The sequence below is a fragment of the Monodelphis domestica genome, chromosome 7, assembly GCF_027887165.1.
Source record: "Monodelphis domestica isolate mMonDom1 chromosome 7, mMonDom1.pri, whole genome shotgun sequence".
NCBI lineage: Eukaryota > Metazoa > Chordata > Mammalia > Didelphimorphia > Didelphidae > Monodelphis > Monodelphis domestica.
Genome location: NC_077233.1, coordinates 219,785,846 through 219,800,122, shown reverse-complemented (window position 1 = coordinate 219,800,122; position 14,277 = coordinate 219,785,846). Strand labels below are relative to the sequence as shown.

General features: G+C 43.1%; 1 protein-coding gene across 7 annotated transcripts in view; it reads left to right on the top strand.

Moving 5' to 3' along the window:
* ELFN1 (extracellular leucine rich repeat and fibronectin type III domain containing 1) overlaps window positions 1-14,277 on the top strand; it is a 225,445-nt gene that overhangs the window by 15,659 nt on the left and 195,509 nt on the right. For 3 of the 7 annotated variants that reach the window (XM_056806490.1, XM_007498325.3, XM_007498326.3), the window contains one exon: window positions 5,079-5,152. The exons of 2 other annotated variants lie outside the window; for them this stretch is intronic. The gene's annotated coding sequence lies outside the window, so the exon portion shown is untranslated. Of the gene's footprint in view, window positions 1-5,078; window positions 5,153-7,873; window positions 8,020-14,277 lie in introns of those variants that run through there. 2 more of the 7 variants (XR_008913698.1, XR_001623362.2) reach the window with 1 other exon arrangement.

Sequence of the window (14,277 nt, the reverse complement as noted above, 5' to 3'; positions counted from 1 at the left end):
GCCAGTCAACATGCTTTTATTGAGAAATTGGCTGTGTACAGAGCTCTATACAGAACACTAGAGAATCAGAAGCCATGGTTCAAGTCTTTGAGGATTGAAAGTAAGGGCATGGTAGAAACTTAGCCAGAGAGCTGAACCCTTTTCTGCCCTTGCATCCTGTGCAGCTACTCCTTTGACAGCTGCCTAGTTCCACTATTGCTAAAGGCTTTTTGGAAAAGTTCAGATAAATCAGAATTCTGGCATCCATGAGATCTGAGTGCCTGGGAAATCACTGTCAGGAGGGCTGTTCCCTCATGTTTACAGTAAGCTTTTAGTTTTATTTCAAGCAGGACCAAAATCAGGAACCACTTAGTCATTAGCTCCTTCTAGTTAAATTTATTATATACATTCTCTCTCTCTCTCTCTCTCTCTCTCTCTCTCTCTCTCTCTCTCTCTCTCTCTCATCTCTTCTCTCTTTCTCTCTTTCCTCTTCTTCTCATCTTTTGTCTCTTTCCCTTACTCTCCCTCCACTTACTCTCCCTCCTACCCTCTCTCCCCCTTCCTCTCCCTCTCTCCCCTTTCTCTCTCTTTCTCTTGTCTCTCCCTCTCTCTCCTTCTCTTTCCCCTTCTCTTTTCTCCCTCTCTCCCTTTCTTACACACACACACACACACACACACACACACACACACACACACACACACACACACACACACACACACACCCCTCCCTATACAGCTATGAACCTTCCTGCAAACTTTATTAAACATTTGACAGGGAGCAGGCATCTATAAGGGGCCAAGGCCCAGGGAAGAAGGCTCACCTCCTCTGTCACTCCCTCCAGGCTAATCAAAAGGAATACTTTTCAAGAACAGCACTTTGAGAAAATGTCACTCTGCTGGGTTGGAATTCATCACATAGCCCGCTACGGCAGCTATAATCTTTAATCATCCAAAGCAATCAAAACAAAAAAAGCCAAACAGCGTTGCAGGATATGCCTCAGTGCTGGCTCACGGTGAAATGCCCCGTCACTGCAGTGACGGGAGCTAGAAGCTCGGGAGCCGAGAGCTGGGGTTCAGCCAATACTGTCACCTTCAGCTGCCACCCACTCCCTAGATAGATGGCTCTTTGGTCATAATGATGATGATGATGATAGCTTACTTAATACAGGCCTTTGTGCTTTACGTTGTGCTTCCCTGGCAGTAATTGTGTCAAGTAGGGAGTGCCAGCAGTGCTATACCCATTTTACAGATGAGGAGACAGGCCTACTTTCATGCCAGGCTCTGTACTAGAGGGGGAATTCCTGTCTTCAAGAAGCTTACAATTTACTACTACGTACATCCCATCCCTGTAATACCAGCTTTTCTCCTAGAATAGCCTGGGTATTAAAAGGATATAATTACGGCTTTTCCTACCACTTCCTACGAGAGTCTTTTTGCTGTTCTATTCTTGCTTTATTCCTCCAGTACTAATAAACTGTCCCCTTTTATAGAAATACCTGGAAGGACTGCACAGGTCAGGAGTAAGGAGCTGGTCTCCCCAACTGTAATACAGGAGGACACTTTGTAGAAGACCATCATTATTACATTTCAGCCTCCTCATCATTAAATCTCATTTATTTAGCAGAAACTTACCTTTTGTCAGTAATTACTCAAAGACAGAAGGGTAAGAGCAAGGAAGATTGGATTAAGTGACTTGTCCAGGGTCACATAGCTAGGAAGTGTCTGAGGCCAGATTTGAACCCAGAACCTCTCAACTCCAATCCTGGTACTCTAGCCTTTGTGCTACCTAGCTGCCCCCATCATCATTATTTATTAATGTTATTACTACTGTCTTTGATCTTAGCATAGAAAGGATCATGAAAACAGTCAAGCTGAGTCACCTCCTTTTACAGGTAAGGAAACTGAGGCTGAGAGAGATTAAGGCTAAGGTCAGTGTCCAAGAGGCAGCTAGTTGACTCAGTGGATAGAATATCATACCTGGCATCAGAAAGTCTCAATTTCGTGAGTTCAAATCCAGTCTCAAACACTTACTAGTCCTCTGACCCTGGATAAGTCATTTAATCCTGTTGGCCTCAGTTTCCTCCTCTATAAAATGAGCAAGTGAAGGAAATTGCAAACCACTCTAGCATCTTTGCCAAGAAAACCCCAAAGATAGTCAGAAAGAATTAGGCATGACTGAAAAACATCTGCACAACAACAACACTGCCCTTTGAGGAAGAACTCGGATTCTTCAGTTTTTCCAGTCCTACAAGCCCTATGCCACCCATGCCAACTCCAATGTGGCTTGGAGATCTAGATTCTTTCAAAACCACTGTCCCTGGAAAGCCTTTTAAAATGGAATTCAAGGTGATTTTCCTTCCCACCTAGTGACTTCCCTCCATCATTCATTGCCCTTTCCCTTTCCCACTCCTGTCACAACGGAGCCATGGATGTGAAAGCCTCTACTGAAGGTAAACTTTTTGAGGGCAGGGACCATCTCATTGTTGTCTCTGTCACCCCATGGCTTGGCAAACACAATGCAGGACACATAGGAAGCACTTAATAAATACTGCTTGAATTGACATCAATTTGAATGTAAGTCTCGATTCCAGAATGTGGCTCTCTCTGTGGTTTCCTACAGTTTGTAGCATGGCCCTCTGGATCCTCCTCCTTAGATCTTTGGAGGATTTCAGGACTGAGGACAGCAGATCTCAAGGGGATCTTAGACGTGATCAGGATTCCATGCTCCTTGACCCACTTCCCCACACTCCTTTGTAATGAGATGAAAATTCAAGCCAGAAGCCAAGAGGGGGCAAATGCCATGTCCAAAGTTATACAATGAGTCAGTGGCAGATCTCAAACCAGAAAGAATCCAGGCTTCCTGACTCCCCAGGTCTGCACACTACACCAGAGAGTCACGAGTCAGGAGTTGGAATTCTCAGCACTAAAATCAAGAACATCAAATCCTATCCACCTTGAAAGGTGTCTTCACAGGTTTGACTCTTGCTCTGAGAATCAGGTCCCTGGCTTTCATTTTTTGTTAACTGCTAACCAGTTCTGGGACACTGGACAACTCACCCTTCTTGTCTCTGGACCTCCTCGGTTGCCTTAGTTGTAAAAATGAAAGGGTTGGGGGTGGCTGGGTGGCTCAGTGGATTGAGAGCCAGGTCTGGTGATGGGAGGGTTCAAATCTGGCCTCAGACACTTCCTAGCTGTGTGACCATGGGCAAGTCACTTACCTTCTTTGCTCAGCCCCTACCTATTGCTCTTTTGCTTTGGAACCAGAACACAGTATTGAATCTAAGATGGAAGGTGAGGGCTTTAACAAAAAAGAAGAGGTGGGACTAGATGTTCTCTAATTAGGGCCCCTTTCCAGCTCTAATATGCCTCGTACTGTGATTCTCTTCATCTATGCTATTTATATGATTTGCTTTATGAGGACCACATTTTCTGTACCCATAAGAGGAACAGGCTGAAACGGTCTCATCAGAGCTTTAGGGTGAAGCCTCAGATACCCAACTGGATTCTCTGATGTCATTGCTTCAGGGGTTCCCTCTAATCATGCAGATTGCAACCCATCCATGACAGCCCATCCTGTGACACTGCTCTTTGTTGTTGTTGTTCAGTTGTCTCAGGAGTGTCTGGCTCTCCGTGACCCTGTTTGGGGTTTTCTTGGCAAAGATATTGGAGTGAATTGCCATTTCCTTCTTCACTTAACCCCCCCCCCCCCCCGCAACCCTTACCTTTTGTCTTAGAATTATTTTTTCAAACCCTTACCTTCCATCTTAGGATCAATACTATGTATTGGTTCCAAGGCAGAAGAGTGGTAAGGGCTAGGCAATGGGGATTAAGTGACTTGTCCAGAGTCACACAGCTAGAAATTATCTGAGGCCAGATTGGAACTTGAGACCTCCTGTTTCCAGATCTGGCTTTCTATCTGCTAAGTGACCTCACTTCCTCAACCATGTTCTTCTTCAGTTCATTTTATAAATGGAAAAAACTGAGGCCAACAGGATTAAGTGACTTGCCCAGGGTCACACAGTAAGTTTCTGAAGCTAGACTTGAACTCAGAAAGATGAGTCTTCCTGACTCCCAGCCTGGCAATCTATCCACAGTGCTACCAAGAGACTCTTTTCTACATTCTCCCTAAAATGTACTAGTTCAACAATCCAGTTGCCCTTTCTTTTTCTATCTCCCTCAAAATATTAAGAAAAAGTGAATGGTAAGTGAGGTGGCACAGATGATAGAGAGCCAGGCCTGGAGTTAGGAGGTCCTGGGTTCAAATGTGGCTTCAGACTTCTCAGCTGTGTGACCCGGGGCAAGTCACTTAATCCTCATTGCTCTTCTGCCTTGGAACCAGTACACAGTATTGATCCTAAGATGGAAGGTGAGGGTTTGAAAAAATAATTTAAAAAATGACAACATTTCTCTCATTCCTCAAGGACTTCCTCTCCCCCTCATCAAACCTTCCCAGACAAACCCACAAAGGGCAGTTTTCTTGCTTAGGAAATAAATAAAATTTGTTTTGATAAATCATTTCCCACAGCTGATAGTGTATGTTGCATTCTGCAACAACAGTCTACCACTTCTCGGCCAAGAGATAGGAAGCCTCAAATTAAGTCTCAGGAATATTTCTGCCAAGCAAGAATTGTTAGCCCCTGTTGATAGAGAGGCACTGTGGAATTTCCCTTTCAAGGGATCCTTAGAAGTAAGGTCCATTTTTAAAATTAATATTTTATTTTGTTTCCAATTACATGTAAAAATAACTTTTATCATTCATTTTTTAAAATCCGGAGTTCCAAATTCTCTCCCTTCCTTGTCTCCTGAGATAGCAAGCAATTAGGGATAGATTATACATGAGCAATCATGGAAAACATATTTCCATATTAGTCATGTTGTGAAAGAAGACACAGAGGAGTAAGGCCAGTTTTGAAGAAACATGTATGTCTGGCATGATTTAAAAGAATCACTCCCACAGAATCGCCCTGAAGTTCTCATGTGCAGTTTTGCATGTTTGTATGTACGTATAGAATGTATTTCTCAATATCTGCATGGCTGACCCTTGGCGAGGCTGTGAAGTAGGGGAATTTGCCTCTAGCCTTCCATTCTGTCCTTTGCAGGACCGTTCCTAATATCTTCAGGTGAAAAGGATCTTCCATGCTCTCTTCTTCCTTCTATGAAAACCTGTGCCCAGGTAAGGATTTTCTATCAGTCATTTACACCTTAGCATAAATAAATTCCAGGTCCTGTGGTCCCTTTCCTAAGGTGCTTTTTAGTTGGTCTCTTCTCAGAATGCAGAATGAAAGGCTTTTTATCTTTCCTTAAAGGCATTATCTAGCTGTGTGTGTGAGTCATTTTTGGCTACCTATTCTGCCTGGATGTGTGGTTTCCTGGAGGGCAAAGACTGTCAGAATATTGGGAGAAGAAAGTGCTGGACATAGAGGCACAAATCCTTGGAGTTGAATTTCTTTCTGTCCCTGACAGTGTGAATGCAGACAAGTCATTTCACCTTTATGTTCCTCAGTTTCCAATTTTGTCAAATGACTACATTAGACTAGCTGATTTCTAAGGGCCCCCTTAGTCCTACCATTCCCTTTCATTTATTTATAGAAGCCCCAAGTCTTTATTGAATGAGACTCATTATATGTAGGGCAGCTGAGGTGGTACAGTGGTCAGAGCACTGAGCTTGGAACCAGCAAGATTCCTCTTCCTGAGTTCAAACCTGACCTCAGACAAATACTAGCTGTGTGACCCTGGGCAAGTCACTTAACCTTGTTTGCCTCAGTTTCCTCATCTGTAAAATGAGCTGGAGAAGAAAATGGCAAACCACTCCAATATCTTTAAACTCCAAATGGGTTCATGAAGAATAGTACATGACTGGAATGCCCCAAGGATAACAAACACTGTGCTTAATTAGCTCTGCAGAGAGGGGGAACCACATGAGAAAGGACCATGGCATCCTGTAATGTGATGGTATAAGTAAAGCTAATAGATGGTAAAAAGACCAGAGAGGGGGCTCTTACTGAGACCATCAGCTCTTGTTCCACTTGGTCCTCAGCACTCACTTTTGGATGAGTTCCTGTGAGGGACACAGGTTTGCTGAAAACTGGTGAAGGGATAGGGCAGCTAGGTGGCATAGAAGACCAAATGAATATTGAATAATGGAGCCAGGAATACCTGAGTTCAAATCTGGCCATAGATACTTACTTGGCTGTGTGACCCTAAGCAAGTCATTTAACCCTGTTTGCCTCATTTAAAATGAGCTGCAGAAGGATACAGTAAAGCACTCCAATATTGTTGTCCCCTGAAACCCCAAATAGGGTCATGAAGAGTTGGACATAATGGAAAATGACTCAACAAGTTGAAGGTATATTATCTGAAAATAGCAAGAGGCTCTTTCCTTATCTCAGGAAAAAGTCTTGAAAGGATTAAAATACTGGTAGTCAGTCATTACTTTACCACACAGTAGGTCTGTTCCAGGAGAATTTCCTTAAAAGTGGATTTTGGTAAAAACGAATTCTATTTTCCTGTTGATCTCCATAGTAAAAGCAGCCATGTCTTCCTTTGAAAGGAGCAAAAAATCATCCCGAAAAGCCTTGAAAATGCAGAGGGTGAGGGTGGTAAAAAGCTCTTTAGTGGGTTGAATGTCATATTGGGAGCATCATATTATCTTCTAGGGATTGCAGTCTCCACCTGGGAATTTTGTTTTTTCTTTGCTACTCTACTTCATCAGTATGTGAGGGAACTGAGATAGAGGGGAATGATGGTTGGAATGGGAGGCACAAGACCTGAGTTCAAATCCCATCTCTTCCATATACACTCCTTGTGTGATGTTGGACAAGTCATTTCGGTGCCTTGGTCTTCTTCATCTGCCAAATGAGAGCTTTGGACTAGATGTCCTAGATGTTTAACTGTAATGTCAAGATCCCATGATCTTCCCACAGCCTCCTACCCCTTCCACCTTTCTAGGACTATAATAATTTTGGATATTCTCTTGTGAATCCAACAAGCCCTTGGCTTTTTTCTTTTATAAAACAAAACTCTTATCTTCTGTCTTAGGATCAGTCCTAAGTATCAGTTCCAAGGCAGAATAGCAGTAAAGGTTAGGCAATTGGGGTTAAGTGATTTGCCCAGGGTCAGATTTGAGATAAGATTTGAACCCAGGACTTCATATCTCCAAGTCACACTATCCACTGAGCCCCCTAGCTGGCCCACCTTGGGAATTTTTGCTAAGGGAGTTCATTGATGGCTTATTCAATTTCTTTCTCTAAAATGGGTTTATTTAAGTAGTCTATTTCCATTTCTGTGACTCTAAGCAATTTATGTTTTTTTTTAAAATATTCATCCTACTATGGATATGCTCTAATAAAGTCATAGAGCTTTCCAATAGAATAAATAAACAAAGCCTCTCAGGCTAATAAATTTAATAGAGCTGGGCAGCAACATCAGATTCTCTGTCTAGTGTGAGATATTTTGATTTGTGGAGTTTGATTCAGTAATGTGAATTAATTCCTTTGTTTTTTTCACTTTGGGAAGTTCAGAATTCCAGGTTAGTTTCCAGTTATAGAGGATCATAGACTTAGAGCTGGAAGGGACCTCAGAGACCATCTTGCCCATTTTACAGAGAGGAAACTGAGGCCTAGATAGGCTAAGTAACTTGACTGAGATCACTTAGAAGAGGGATGCTTGTGAAGACTTAAGGTGTTCTTCCTGAGTCTGAGCCTCAGAACCTGAAATTATCCCCACCTGTGATGCTCATTATGAGCCTTGGAGAGAAATCACTAGATGCAATAAGATGATCTCATTTTGGGTTGGTTCTTGGAACTGATATTTTCCCCTTGGGGTGAGGTGGGGAAGTAGGGAGGCAGGAAGAGGACTTAAAAGAAAGCCTTCATTTTCTTTGTGTTTATTTCAGTTTCCCTCATTATAAAGTATGAAGAGAGGGCTGAGCATTTTAGATCTGGAGAATGTGATTACACAAGAGAGAGCTTTTTCAGTTAAAAAAAAAGCAACCCATCAGAAATCCTAATATTGCTACACGGATTTAAATAAAAAAGTTAAGAGATCAAAACACGAGTGGGCTGTAAGCTTGAAAAAACTCCTCCGCCAAATGGCGGCAAGTGTGAAAAAAGCTGGTGAGAAAACACATGAGCACACACACATGCATACACAAACATGACAAGCCCATGTGTATAGATACAAAGAACCCACACATACACACACTCAGAGAGGACCTGAGAAACGTGGGCCACCAAAGCATTTCTAATTAATTTGTCAGTGGTTTTGCCTGGGAACACCTTCGGGAGGGACCCAGGCTTTCGTTGGGTCAGCAAAGCCTGGCACCTGGTCTCGGAGCTCTGTGAATAATCCACACTGTTTCTCTGCCTGGGAATGTGTTGTTTAAACTTAAGAGTTACTCTGCTGACATTCCCAGGGGCATCTCAAATGTTCTATGCACCAAAAAGGACTTATGCAGCCAGTCAAGGCACTCATCTCAGTCTGTTGGAGCTGAGCCCTCAGGATTTAATTCAGTCACCCATGCATTGGGATATCATCAGTTATCACCCATCTCTGCATTCCCATCCGTGTTCTGTAAATGAGACTTTTGAGAGCTCGAGGTTTTTCTGCCTTGGGCCTGAAATGGTCTTTATGGTAAGAATTAGTTCATGCAGAGAGTTAAGAAAGAGCAACATGGTCTAATCAGGATCCCCCTTGAACGCCTTAAGAGGGGATGGGAAAAAAAGGGCTCGCTGACCTCCAACTCCCTCTAGTTTTCTGATCCGATTTTGAAATCCGTTAGTATCTTTGCTCATATGAAAGGAACTCTCTTCGGTTCTCCCAGTCTCCTGCTGAAGGGATCATAGCTGGAACGGAGCTTTCTAGGCTCACCCCTTCATTTTACAGACAAGAAAACAGCAGCCTTGGAAAATAACAAGGCAGGATTTGAACCCATGTCCTCTGATTCCAGAGCTAGGGCTCTTTTCATTATGTCCCACTGAGCTACTTTAGCTTGACCTCTCAGGTCTGCAAAGGGGTTTATGTGGGATCTGAACCTTTATCCTGGAGAAATTTTTATATTGGTGCAATGGATAATGTGGGTGCCTGAAGTAAACAAGACTCCTCTTCCTGAGTTCATATCTGGCCTCAGACACTAGTTTTGGGTTAGTTACTTAACCCTGTTGGCCTCCATTTCCTCATCTGTCAAATGAGTTGCAGAAAGAAATGATAGACCACTCCTCTGTCTTTGCCAAGAAAACTCCCAAAGGGTTATGAAGAATCAGAAACAACTGAAAAAGACTAAACAAGTATCTCAAATACTTCCCATGTCCTCCCAGGCAAGTCACTTTACCCTGTTTGCCTCAGTTTCCTCATCTGTCAAATGAGCTGCAGAAGGAAATGGCAGATCACTCCAGTATCTTTGCCAAGAAAGCCCCAAATAGAGCCACCAAGAGTCAGACACGATTGGACATGACTGAACAAGGAACAAAAACCTCCTGCTGGACTGTCTGATGGGAATGCCCATTTCCCTGATCATTCTCAAAGCACCAAGGAGTAAGGTAATCATAGATTTAAAGTTGGAAGAGACCCTAAATACCACAGGATGAGAGAGTAAGGGCTGGAAGGTACCCTAGAGGTCATCTAATCCAATCCCTTTATTTTACAGGTGGGGAAACTGAGGTGAGGAGTAATCTGCTCTGAACTCAGAGAGTCAGAGCAGATCCAAATCCCATGTTCTTTCCATTAAACAATCTTGCTACCATAACAATAATAATAACAGTCCTTTCATGTTCATTGTTTCTATTTGAAATCTCATGGTATCGTGGATGGAGATCCAACTTCTGAGAACAGGGTTCAATTCCTGTGTCTGACATGTGGCGAATGTCTGACCCTAGGCAAGTCACAGCCTCAGTGCCTGGGGCTATTGCCTAAAACAGGGCTTCATAACTTTTTTTTTTTTCCGGTCTCATGTGCTTCTTTGGCAGACTGGTGAAGCCTAGGAGAATATTTTTAAAAGTATAAAGTCAATGTTGTGTCAAGTCATTTCAGTTGGGTCTGACTTGTGACTCCATTTTGGGGTTTTCTTGGCAAAGATACTAGAGTGGTTTGCCATTTTCTTCTCTAGCTCTTTTGACAGAGGAGGAAACCGAGGTTAATGGAATTCAATGACTTACCCAGGGTCACACACCTAGTAAGTGTCTGAGGTGAAATTTAAATTCAGGAAGTTGAGTCTTCCTGCTTCCAAGCCCAGTGCTCTATCCACTGTACCACCTAGCTGAAAATCAAAAGTTAATGAGAAAAAAGGTATCATTTCTTTCCATCTAAGTTCATGGACCACCCTAACCCTTCCTAAGTCTGTCCACGAATTCCCACCTTCAGCTCTAGGTTCTCCAGTTCTGAAACTGTGGGTTGCAGAGGAGGTGCTACTCTGCACTGGTGGATGAGTTTTCCTACCCTGAAATTATATCTACCAATGAAATCATAGATTCTGCCCGTAAAGAATGAATGAATTGCTTCCATTTTCCTAGCACTTAAAAGGTTTGCAAGGTGCTTTCATGCACATATTATCAAATTTGATCTTCACAGACCAGGAACCTGGAGCCCACCAAAGTTGGTGACTTCCCCAACATCTCCTATCTCACACTTATACATCCTATGTCCTCCTGGTCAAAGCACTTTACCCTGTTTGCCTCAGTTTTCTCATCTGTCAAATGAGCTATAGAAGGAAATGGCAGACCACTCCCCTGTGCTTGCCAAGAAAAATCCCAGAAGGGTCCACAAAGAATCAGAAATGACCGAAAAGGACTAAACAACAACTCACAACTCAGATACTTCCTGTGTCCTCCAGGGCAAGTCGTTTTTACTCTGTTTGCCTCAGTTTCCTCATCTGTCAAATGAGCTGCAGAGCTCATGAATAACAGAGCCAAGAATCAAACCCCAGATCTCTGGACCTCTAAGTCTAGACTCTTGTTACTTCATTGAATTCTTGGGCCATGACGTTGGCATTCAAGAGTAGGGAAACCCATATAGCCCCCACATCTTATTTTCTCTTTCCTTAAATGATCCCCCCAGGCCCTTAAGACCAAGAGCACTAGAACAAAACCAGTGGCAAGGAGTGGAGCAGTCAAGAGTGAGTGGGCTGAGGTTGGGGGGTAGAAGGAAGAAGGCAGGGAATCCCTTGTTGGGTTCTCCGGGAAAATATCCCAAATGTGGGAGGTGTTTCTGCCAATCTGGCTGGTGTCTGGTATCTGGGGAGACAGAGTTACTGCTCATCTCCCAGGCAGACCTCCCTTATAAGCCACAGCTGACAGTGCTAAAGGGGGAGGCAATTTGGGTCAAGTCTACTGGGGGATGTAAACATCTGAAATTCAGGCACATTCCCCTACAGTTATTCCCGGTTCCCCCTGGGATAGCCACGGTAGGAGTTTTATCCAATTGAAGTCCAGGTCCCGCCCCCCCCCCCCCCATCACAGCCCTAAGAGAGAGAGCCTCAGTGGGCTGGAGAGAAATGCAAAATTGCCAGAGGACACATAACCTGCTCTCCAGTCCTATTTAACCCAAGTGACTGCTATTTAGCTTGAGTAATAGTTTTATTATGTAGACCAAGTCACAAAATTAGTAGTTTGCTGCAACACTGAACAACACCGAAGTGGGAAATGTGCTTACACACACCCATGATTGGCTGTGGATGAGCAGAAAAGGGCCATTTTAGAAGAAGTCTCTGGTTTATCCTCTGTTGGCTTTGAGGTGGGTGAGGAACCATCCCATTTCCTGACACCCCCCCCCCCCCCCCCCCCCCGCTCCTTTGACCTTCTCCTCTTTTCCCTGATTCTCCCTGGGGTGTTCCCCTCTCTTACTATACCTGATTCATTAAGGATTAGGCTGGGGTCCTCGTGACTTATTGAGCATGGATGGTGCCCAATGAAAACTACAAGGTGCTTGGGGATTCCCAGTGACTCACCTGCTTACCTCTGGGAGAGGGCAGAGAATACCGTTTCCATCTGGTCCCCTTCCCTTGGCGGTATCTGTTTCCGAGAGGGGGATAAAACTATGCTTACATCTAAGAAAAGGAATTTCTAGGCTGTGTGGGTTTCATTTCTTCCAAGGATTGGAAATCCTTTTATATCAGGGGTTTTCAGGGGCCAGTTAGGTGGTTCAGTGGACTGAGAGCCAGACCTGGAGATGGGAAATTTTAGGTTCAAATCTGAACTCAGACATTTTCTAGCTGTGTGATCCTGGGCAAGTCACTTCACCCCCATGGCCTAGCCCTTACTGCTCTTCTGCATGGGAACCAATATTCAGGATTGATTCTAAGATGGAAGATAAAGGTTTAAAAAATTAGGATTTCTTAACCTAGGGACCATAGATAGATTTAATGAACTTGGATGGGGAAATTATATGTTTATTTATTTTCATTCATCTCTACCTGAAATTTCACATCTTATTTATTTTTAATTTTAAAACTTTTTTTTTTCTTCCTGAGAAGGGTCCAATAGGTTCACCAGATTGATTGCTCAAGGGATCCTAGATACAAAAAGAAAAATCTAAAAATCTCTGCTTTAAGGAATCAGCCAGGGGAGTGGGGGGCAGCTGGATGGCTCAGTGGATGGAGAGCCAGACCTAGAGTTAGGAGGTCCTGGGTTCAAATCTGACCTCAGACTTCCCAGCTGTGTGACCCTGGACAAGTCACTTAACCCCTATTTCCTAGCCCTGACTGCTCTTCTACCTTGGAACCAATATATATAGTATCGATTCTAAGGTAGAGTGTAAGAGTTTAAAAAAAAAACCTAGGGTTTCTTAAACTGGGACCCATAGATAGATTTAATGAACTTAGATGAGGAAAATTATACATTTGTTTTCATTCATCTCTACCTGAAATTTGGCATCTTCTTTCATTATTAATTTAAAAACCTTTTTTTTTTTTTCCTGAGAAGGGTCCAATAGCTTCACCAGATCAAGGGATCCTAGAAACAAAAAAAGTCTAAAAATCTCTGCCTTAAAAAATGAGGGGGGCGGGGCAACTAGGTATCTGAATGGATTGGGAGCTAGGCCTAGAGATGGGAGGTTCTGGGATCAAATCTGGCCTTGGACACTTCCTATTATAGAAGACAGAAAGTAAGGGTAAAAAAAATGAGCCTATAGAGGTTGCAGGGATGCAGAGATCTTGTAGCAAGTCACCCAAGTGACTTTCTGCTCCCTATGCTCATGCGGTTTTAGAGACTTTCCAGGATTGCCTTTATATTGGGCATCCTAACTCACTCCATTTCCTGGGAATAATAGTTTATAGTAGGCATAGACGGAGAGGGGAGATCATGGGTCTGTGTATGGAGGGAGATGTGGCACTTCTTACTTCTGTTTCTATAAGCGAGTCACTGAAACTCCCTGAGACTCAGTTTCCTTAAATATAACATGATAAGAGCCTTGGTGAGGTGAAGTAGGGGAGTCAGGAGACCTGATCATGGCTGTGGAAATACCTTATTCCAAAGGAACAGGAGGGATGGTGTGATCGATCATGCATTAAAATAAACTCATGTAAGGAGATACAGGCACTAGAGTGATATGGAGTGAGAGAAGAAGCACTGTGGGGAGCATTTGGGTGTAGGTCAAAAGAAGGTGTAGAAAAAGAAGGAATACTTAAAAAAAAAAGGAATACTGTCATTTTTTTAAACCCTTCCCATCCATCTTAGACTCAATACTATGTATTGATTCTAAGGCAATGGGGGTGAAGGGACTTTCCCAGGGTCACACAGCTAGGAAGTATCTGAGGTCAAATTTGAACCCAGGACCTCCTGACTTTAGGCCTGGCTCTCAATCCCCCGAGCCACCCAGTTGCCCCCGGAATACTGTCATTTAAAGAATACTACTCCCAAAAAAATTAAAATTAAAAAGAAAGAAAGAATACTACAGACCACCTGGAAGGAAAGAGGAAATAGATATGTGGTGTGAAAAATGGATTACATGCCTGGTAGAGTTGTGGGCTTCTTGGCCAAACATTTTTATTTATTTATTTTAAAACCCTTGTCTTCCATCTTAGAATTGATATTGTGTATTGGTTCCAAGGCAGAAGAAACAGTAAAGGCTAGACTATGGGGGTTAAGTGACTTGCCCGGGGTCATACAACTAGGGAATGTCTAAGGCCACATCTGAACCCAGGACTTTCCATTTCTAGAGTTGCCCTTCTGTCCACTAAGCCACTTAGCTGTGCCCTCTTAGCCAGATATTTACTGGAACTCATTCTCTGCTGAAGGCAGGGTAGTTAATTATTTCCTTAACTAATTATCATAATAATTTCATTAACAAGATAAAATTTGATAAATAATT